The following is an 8072-nucleotide window of genomic DNA, read 5'->3' on the forward strand; positions in this document are numbered from 1 at the left end:
CCGCCGTCTGGTCCAACGTCCTCACCTTCCTCGTCCTCGTCCTCCTCGGTGCCCTCGTCGTTGGAGACGATCTCCTCTGTCGAGTCCTCCCCCTCGTTCGGGTTTAGCCCAAACCAGGATGGCGGCACCTCAGTGTCATCATCTGCCCGTTCTGGGATGAAGACGCCGACGTCGGCATAGTCGACAAGGGCTACTGCGCGTTTGACGATCTCATCACACTCCGCCTCCAGCTTCGGCCCTGCCTCCTGGCGGAAAGTGGCTAGCTGAGCCAACCTCATGTTCGGGTACCACGCCTTGACGAACTCCAGCGTCGCCCTGGCGCCTGTCCGAGCTGCGGCACCCTTCCAAGCCTCAAGCCGCTTGGCCGCCACCTCCAGCCAGTCGGCAGTCCGGCTAGGAGTCCGAGGAATCCGCGCATCCGGCCAAAGCCCAGCCAGGACCTGCGACCAACGTGCTGAAGTCAGCGGAGCAGGCGGTGCGCTGGCTGAAGGCGCATCTTGATGGCCAAGAGCTGCTCGCCCCGATTCCGAGGCTGGTTTGGCGGAATACCCATGCCCGTCCTCCTCCGCTGATCGCGCCGCGCCTCGATTGCCTGGCAGATGGCAATGGATTGACCGGGGAAATACTCTGTCCAAAAGAAGATTAAAAAGATTTAGAAGCTGGTTCCCTGCAGCAGCCGGCAACTAAGCAACCAAGGAAGAAAGGACCTACCTTCGAGCATATCCTCAATCACCTCGTAGCCGTCCGACATCAGCTTCTCCCTCTCGGCCCAGTCCAAGCGCTCTGTCTCAAACTCGGCCTTGCGGAGCACCTCCCCGTCCTTCAGCCATCGGACCCCCTCCTTGTGTCGGGCCGCCTGGTCCGCTAGCTCCTTCGCAAGCCGGCCACGCTCTGTGGCCGCCTGGCTACGCTCCTGCTCCTTGGCCTGGAGCTGGCCCTCGAGCTCGCACGCGCGCGTCCGAAGATGGGCGGCGGCCTCTGCAAAAACAAGAAAGGAATGTCAACATCGACAAAGACAAGAAGTCATCGGAAGATCCGGCCTGACTGCTCAGTAGTCGGCCCGAATCTTGGGGGCTACACCCAGCGGGTGCGTTTGCGCGCCCCACTGAAAGCCGGCCTATGCACCGCGGCTCTGCTGCAACTCGGTGGTCCGGGTGGTGAGCATCCTGCTCTGTGCATTGAAGGCAGCCGCACGCATGTTGTGGTAGTCCTGCAACAAGCACAACACATCAGCATTCGAAAATACACCTTAAAGTACCAACCCACCTGCTCAGCAGCTGGCTTGGAACTCGGGGGCTACACCCAGTGGGTGCGCTAGCGCGCCCCACTGAAGATTACAAGAATAAAAAGCAAGATCGAGAGCGTACCCGACGGCTGTCCGCATCACCATCATCTCGTTCCCCGCCTGCAGGAGGGTGGCGCCGTGGGGGTTGAACTTGTCCAGGACATCCTTCACCGCAAGGTTCAGGGCGGCCGGGCCGGGTCCTGGCGTCCAACCAGGCGGAGTGGAGCTGGTAGCCTCAATGTCACCCGTCGGCGGGCTCGTGGCCCCGATTCCCACTGGCCTCGTGGCGGAGAATGCTGGCACCCGGCGTAAGCTCGCGGAGGCACGTGTCGTCACGGCCCGGCTTGGCACCAGCTTGGTGTTGGCTGGCGGCACCTCCTGCCCTTCGGGCTGGCCACCGCCCCGCTCGTCGGCACCCGGCGCGCGCTGAGCGTCCTCCGGGATGATGGGGTCGGTCATCCCCTGCTCTGGCGCAGTCTGGCCAGCTCCGGCTCCTCCAGTCAGCGTCCGGTCCTCCACCACCAGCGGCTCCGGCTGTTGCAGGTCGGAAGCCTCCGGAACCATGTTGCGGGTCTGGTCCTCTGCGGCCTTGGCGCCAGCCTCTGCCTGCGCCTTGGCCGCCGCATTCGCCTGTGCCTTGGCTGCGGCATCAGCTTTCGCCTGCGTCGCGGTCGCCGCCTCGGCCTCTAGTCGCGCTGCGGCCTCCCGCTCCTCCCACGCCTCTCACGCATTCCTCTCTGTCGGCTCCCGAAGGGCGGCGGCTGGGTCCACGCGACGGGCCTCCTCCGAGCCACCTGCTGAGATCAGAGAGGCGGATGGAGCCCGTGAAACAGAAAGGAGGCCCTGCACGGCAAGAAAGAAGCAAGCACAAGTAAGAAGAAAAGCCAAGACAAAACAACCAAAACAAGAGCAGTCAAAACACTTACGGGGACACCATCGGGCGTTGCTTCAGGGCCCTGCAGACGGCGGCCGCCGTCGCGGACTCTTGCCGCTTGGTCGCGGCAACTGTCGACTTGGCCTTCTTGGTCGGCCGGCTGCCGAACATCCCCACGTCGGCGCGGCGCTTGGAAGTGTAGGGTGCTCCAGTCGGCGCCCTGCCTGTCGGCCGCGCCACCGAGGGGTCGGCGCCTGTCCTATCGGCGCCTTCAGGGCAGCTTTGCTCGTCGCCATCCTCGTCATCATCTGGCCAATCCCGGACGTCGCCTCCTGTGCCGCCACCTCCCCGGGCGGCGTCGTCCTCCTCCAACGCGGCCGCCCCCAGCTCGGGGTCGCCCACGTCGCTCTCCTCGTGGTATGGGTGCCACTGGTGGCCGGGATCCGGCGTGCCACCTACTATCTGACCGGTGAAGCACTGCACCGTGTTCGGATGGTTAGGTCTGATGAAGAGCATTGCGTGAGCAAAAAGGGAGACCAGATACTAACCGCAGGCGGCGGGTTGGCGCGGCTGTAAGTCTCCTTGCCGAAGCTCCAGTTCTCCTCGCTGAGCTGGCTGCTAGAGATGTAGTTATCATGGCGAACGACCTCCACAGTCGGCAACTCCTTAGTCGACATCTGGCTCGGGTCCCGGCGGCCGCTCATGTCGCAAATCAAGTGTGGCCGAAATTGAAGCGGCGACACCCAACTCTGGATGAAGGCAGCCAGCAGGTCCGCCGGCTGGAGGCCCTCTGAGTCCGTCATCCCTTGCAGGCAGTCGAGGACGTTGGTGATGGCAGACGGCAGCGGCTTCGGCTGCTGGCCCTAGTTGTTCTGTGGCTCAGGAGGCGGACAGGCCGCATAATCCGGCAAGTTGACGTAGTCGCGCGTCGAGTGCAAGTCGCGGACATAAAAGTAAGACTTCTGCCACAACTTGGCCGACTCCAGCACGACTACAGCCGGAAACCAGGTCCTGGCGCCGGTGCGCCACATGGCGACGCAAGCGCCGCACTAGGCCGGCTCGCCCTTGGCCGCGGTGCCGAGCTTGAGGTAGAAGAACCTCCCCCACAACTCGAGCGTGGGCTGGACACCGAGGTAGCCTTCGCAAAAGGTGATGAGGGCAGAGAGGAGGACCATAGTATTGGGCCTGAGGTGGTGAGGCTGCAGGCGGTAAAGGTTGAGGAAGGCGCGGAAGAAGCCACTCGCCGGCAAACCGACGCCGCGGAGGAAGTGGCTGCGGAAGACGATGAACTCGGCCTCCAGCGCCGGCGAGATCTCCCGCGCATCAGGAATCCGCGCGCCCACGCACGCTTTGTTGGGCATCCTTCGCGTCGCGCGGAGGAAATCGATGTGCCTGTCGTGGACGTTCGAGCCGTCCCACTCGCCTCGCGCCATGGCTTGCGGTGGCTGGGCGGCGGCGCGACAAGGTCAGGTGGCGGCAAGGTTGCCGTGATGCAGTGGAGCTAGGCATCGTCGGGCTGCCGTGGCGCTTCGGTGGCGGGCGGAGCAGCGACAGCAACGAGCGAAGGAAGAAGAAGCAAGAAGATGGGGAGCGGAGGGGTGCGCGTGCGCTCTGCCGTGCCCTCCTATTATACGGCTGCGGCAGCGGAGCCGATGCGGCAAGGCATGGGGGATGTGGGGATTAACTACGCCCACGCCCCGCACGTCCCGTAAATCCTGCGCCATCATGGCGCATCTTCAATTGGCCCCAGAAGGGCAACCGCCCACCTCGGCCGCAACGGATCCGCGCGCGTGCCGAGTCCCTGTGGTGGTAGGCCCGAGCCTGCGGCGACGTCCCCTCGCGCGCGTGGGCTGGCAGGCCGGCCTGGCCTGCTGGCGCCGCGTGGCGCGCGAGCAACGGGCGGCAGGCGCGCCACTCGGTGGCGTCAGCTCGGAGCCCTCCACGATGATTCGAACTTGCCAGGCGGTCGGCCCAGCCTCGGCCGGCTCCTGGCAAATGGCTTCTCCCAGCCGGACGAAGCAAAGACACAAGACCTCTCGGAGTAGGAAACTGCTGAGGCACTCCGGCTTGAGCCGCGACGCCTCACCAGCTTCGGGGACTACTGTTGGAAGGATTGACCACGGGTAGCCTCATCCACACCCCTTAACATTTCAAGACATCGGGGCTAGCAAAGCCCCTTGCACCTCGGACGTGTTGCCGGCTCCTTGGGCCGGCTGGCCCAAGCGGCCGGCTCCCAGATGGCGGCGCACTCTCAGAAGGCGGCTTTGGGGGAGGCCGACTCCTAGCACCGGCCCCTCCTCCCCCCAGAGTTTGCACCCATTCATTACGATGAGATGGGGTGTGGCTATAGGGCCATCTGCTCCCCCCAAATCCCGGAGGAGCGTGGCTATAGTGCGAGTGGACCAAGCGGACACTCGCCTGCCCGGCGCGGCACTGTAGCCATGCGGCTTGTGACGCTACCCTCGTCGGCTAGGGCCATGCTCCCACGACGGGCGGTCGGTACGGCCTGCAGGCGGTGGGCCCTACCTGTCCGTGAGCGACCAGAAGACGGCGCCCCCCAAGAAGGCGGCCTCAGGGGCGGGCCGGCCTCCAGCAGGCGGCCCTTCCCTCCCCTCGGAGTCCACGCGCCATTACTCCGACGAGACGGAGCATGGCTACAGTGAGCGCACGCCAGGCGGCGGGACTGTAGCCATGCAACTCCCGACAAGACCTCCGTCATTAAGAGCGAGGCTACAGCAAAAGGCAATCAGCGTGGCCCGCAGCAGGCGGGCCCCACCTGTCGGTCGGATTCTCAGCAGCCGGCGGGCCCCACCAGGTGGCGGGCCCCAGCAGCCGACGGACAACCCGACGACCCTAGACACTGATGTCCGGGTCCTACACCCGGCCCTATTACCATTGTACCCCTGGGGGTAGGCCTATATAAACCCCCCAGGCTCTCCCATGCAAAGGGTTCAGCACACACGCCCCTGACACACACCATAGCTAGGAGAAGCAAGAGAGCTAGCCTTACCCTTCTTCTTCCTCTAGCAATACAGCTCAAGGAGCACGATTGTAGCCACCCTTTGATCATAGTCATCATGCGGAGACCCCACAGAGCAGGACTAGGGGTGTTATCTCCCCGGAGAGCCCCGAACCTGGGTAAGTCTTGTGTGCGATCGAGCTCTCGCCCATTCCCGCTTCCAGGGCCCGACGACGTCCTCCTGTCCCCATCCATGATAAGCCATCCCCTGGCATCTGTCGCGAGAATACCCCTACACCGGTTGGCGTACCGAAAAAAGACAGCGTTAGATTGCAAAATATATCCAGACCATGCAACCTAGATGGTTGCGGATGGTTTGAGGGTTGGCTGCCCTTAGGCCAACTCCAACACATGGCCCCAAATGGTCCAGCCCTGTCCGTTTGGGGGCAAACGGACAGAAAACACGGCCCAATGCGCGGGAGAAAATAGAGAAACGTCCGGTTTTCGTCAGTTTTCGACGCATTCCCAGCCCAAATTTGGGCCGCGCTTGCGTAGAAACAGACAGTGCGCAGACGGGCGGGACACGCACCCTTGTCCTCCTCTGGCCCGCCCGCCGGGGACACAATGCGCCCACTTCACTCCCTTCCCAAAAAACCTCCCACGCTCTCCGCCCCCATCCCTCCTCCATGGCCGGCAACCTGAAGAAACCCAGCCACCCGACCACCACCGTGCGCCCCGTGACGAAGAAGAAGGGCCTGAAAGGCCCGAAGAAGCCGTGGTTGGAGCTCACGTCGGCGGAGCTCACGTGGCTGGACCATGAATCGGCCAAGAGGAGGGTCTGGCTGACCGTTGCGGCGGAGAAGAAAGCCGCTACCGACTTCGCCACTGAGGCCGCCTTCGAGGACAAGGAGGCCACCATCGCCAAGGCGCACGCCCTCGTCATGCTAGGTTTGTGCTGACCTGCGTCGCCGGCCATTCTCTCGATCGCTGCCATGGCCACGGCTAGCATAGGTTCATCGGCCGTTCTCTTTCCGCAGTGCCCTCGCCCAGCTCCACCATAAAACCGGAGACGGCTGGTTTTCATCCGCCAAGTACCATGCTCAGACCTGGTTCTCCATGTCGCCGAACGGCAGCGTGATCGCGCCTGTCACCCCCGACGTCGCGCCTATCATCGACCTCACCGTCACGTCAAGGTCCAGTGGCGTCGGCCAGTCGTCTGCCGGGGTGCAAAGGAAGCAGCCCCGGTTGATTCCTACGGCAACCCATCCTGAGGGCCGCAACCTGTTCGACAATATGCCAATCCTTACACCGACGGCCGACGACCCCGCGTTCATGGAGAACGTCATGTACGAGGGATGTGGCCAGGCCTTCCACACCGAGGGCCAAGACCAAGGCTATGATCTCAATGCGACACAAAGCCAAGACGGTCGCGGCCAAGTGTCAATGAAGTAGCAGAGGCCGACGACCAGGGCAACTCATGGCATGAAGATGAGGGCATTTATTGCGAAGATGAGGAAGAAGAGGGTGTCAACATTGCGGAGGAGCCATTGTTCATCGATGAGCTCACCCAAAGAGCCGACACACAAAGGAGAAGGCAAAGCATTCGTACGGGGTCATACACCAAAGATGAGGACATGTTGCTTTGTGAGAGCTGGATGGAGATGGGGCAAGATCCCAAGACCGGTGCCGAGCAAAAAGGATCTATTTTTTGGACAAGAGTTCATAAAACCTTTCATGAACGGAGGAAGTTTGTGCCCTACAAGTTTGCAATCAACCGTGGCATCAATTCAATACAAAAGAGATGGGGGTTCATTCAACAAGAATGCAACAAGTATTGTGTCGCACTTGAGAGCGTTGAAGCACGTCCCGTGAGTGGCCTATGCGCAGGCGACTTGGTATGATCTCTCCTTTTTGATTGCTACGACATGTTTATGTTTGTTGTATCTTGTGCCCTTAGCTATTACATTTGTGGCCATCTCTTTGATTGTGTAGGCATTCCAATTTTTGGAAGCCTTCAAGGTCTGGCATAAGAACAAACCATTCGTTCTCACACATTGTTGGTCGCTCATCAAAGATTGCCCCAAGTTCAAAGGTCAATATGCCGCTCTAAAGAAGAAAGGAGGGAAGGCGGCCGTGGATGCCGATGGAGATGTGGTGAAGAGGCCGTAGGGCAAGACCAACTCGAAGATTGACGAGAAGCATGATGCAACATCTTTCGCGTTGCAATCAACTTTGCAAGGCATGATGACACAAAAGGATGTGAGGGACGAGAGGAAGCGCCTAGGAAAGGAGGAGCAAATGAAGATATATTTGGGTCTCCAAACGAAGAAGCCCGAAGAAGAGGAAGCTCGACATGGAGGAGGCCACCAAGATGAGGAAGCTCGACATTGAGGAGGCCGCCCAAGCGAAGAAATTCACGGTCGAGGCCACCAATGCCGACACTAAAGCAAAAGAGGTGGTGCTAGTAATCCTGGGCATGGACCTGACCAACATGTCACCAAAGAGAAGAAGTTGGTTCGAGAGCCGGCAAAAGTAGATGTTCGACTGAGATGGCATGAACTAGGGCGGGCTCGGCCACGGACTATGTCCGTTCTTTTTTAAGGCTAGCAAGTGTGCCGGCCGATGGATGTGTTGCCAGCGAGAAAACTTGGGGGTGTGTTTTGAAGGTTGTCAAGGGTGCCGGCTACTGGCTTTGTTGCTGACGAGACGAGAGACATGTGGGTTGATCTTTCTGTAGGCTGGTCTATGTATGCCCGGCACAATGCTTCGGTGCCTTAAGGCACCTGCCTTTGTGTCTATGACATGTGGGCCCAATAGGTGGCTGGCCCACATGTCAGTGACCCAAAGGCAGGTGCCTTTAAGGCACCGAAGCTGCGTCCGTATGCCTACCGCTGGTTTTGTTGGCAATGTGAACGACGGTCACGGTGACAATTTTTTTTAAAACAATTCTATGC

The sequence above is a fragment of the Triticum aestivum genome, chromosome 6D (assembly GCF_018294505.1).
Source record: "Triticum aestivum cultivar Chinese Spring chromosome 6D, IWGSC CS RefSeq v2.1, whole genome shotgun sequence".
NCBI lineage: Eukaryota > Viridiplantae > Streptophyta > Magnoliopsida > Poales > Poaceae > Triticum > Triticum aestivum.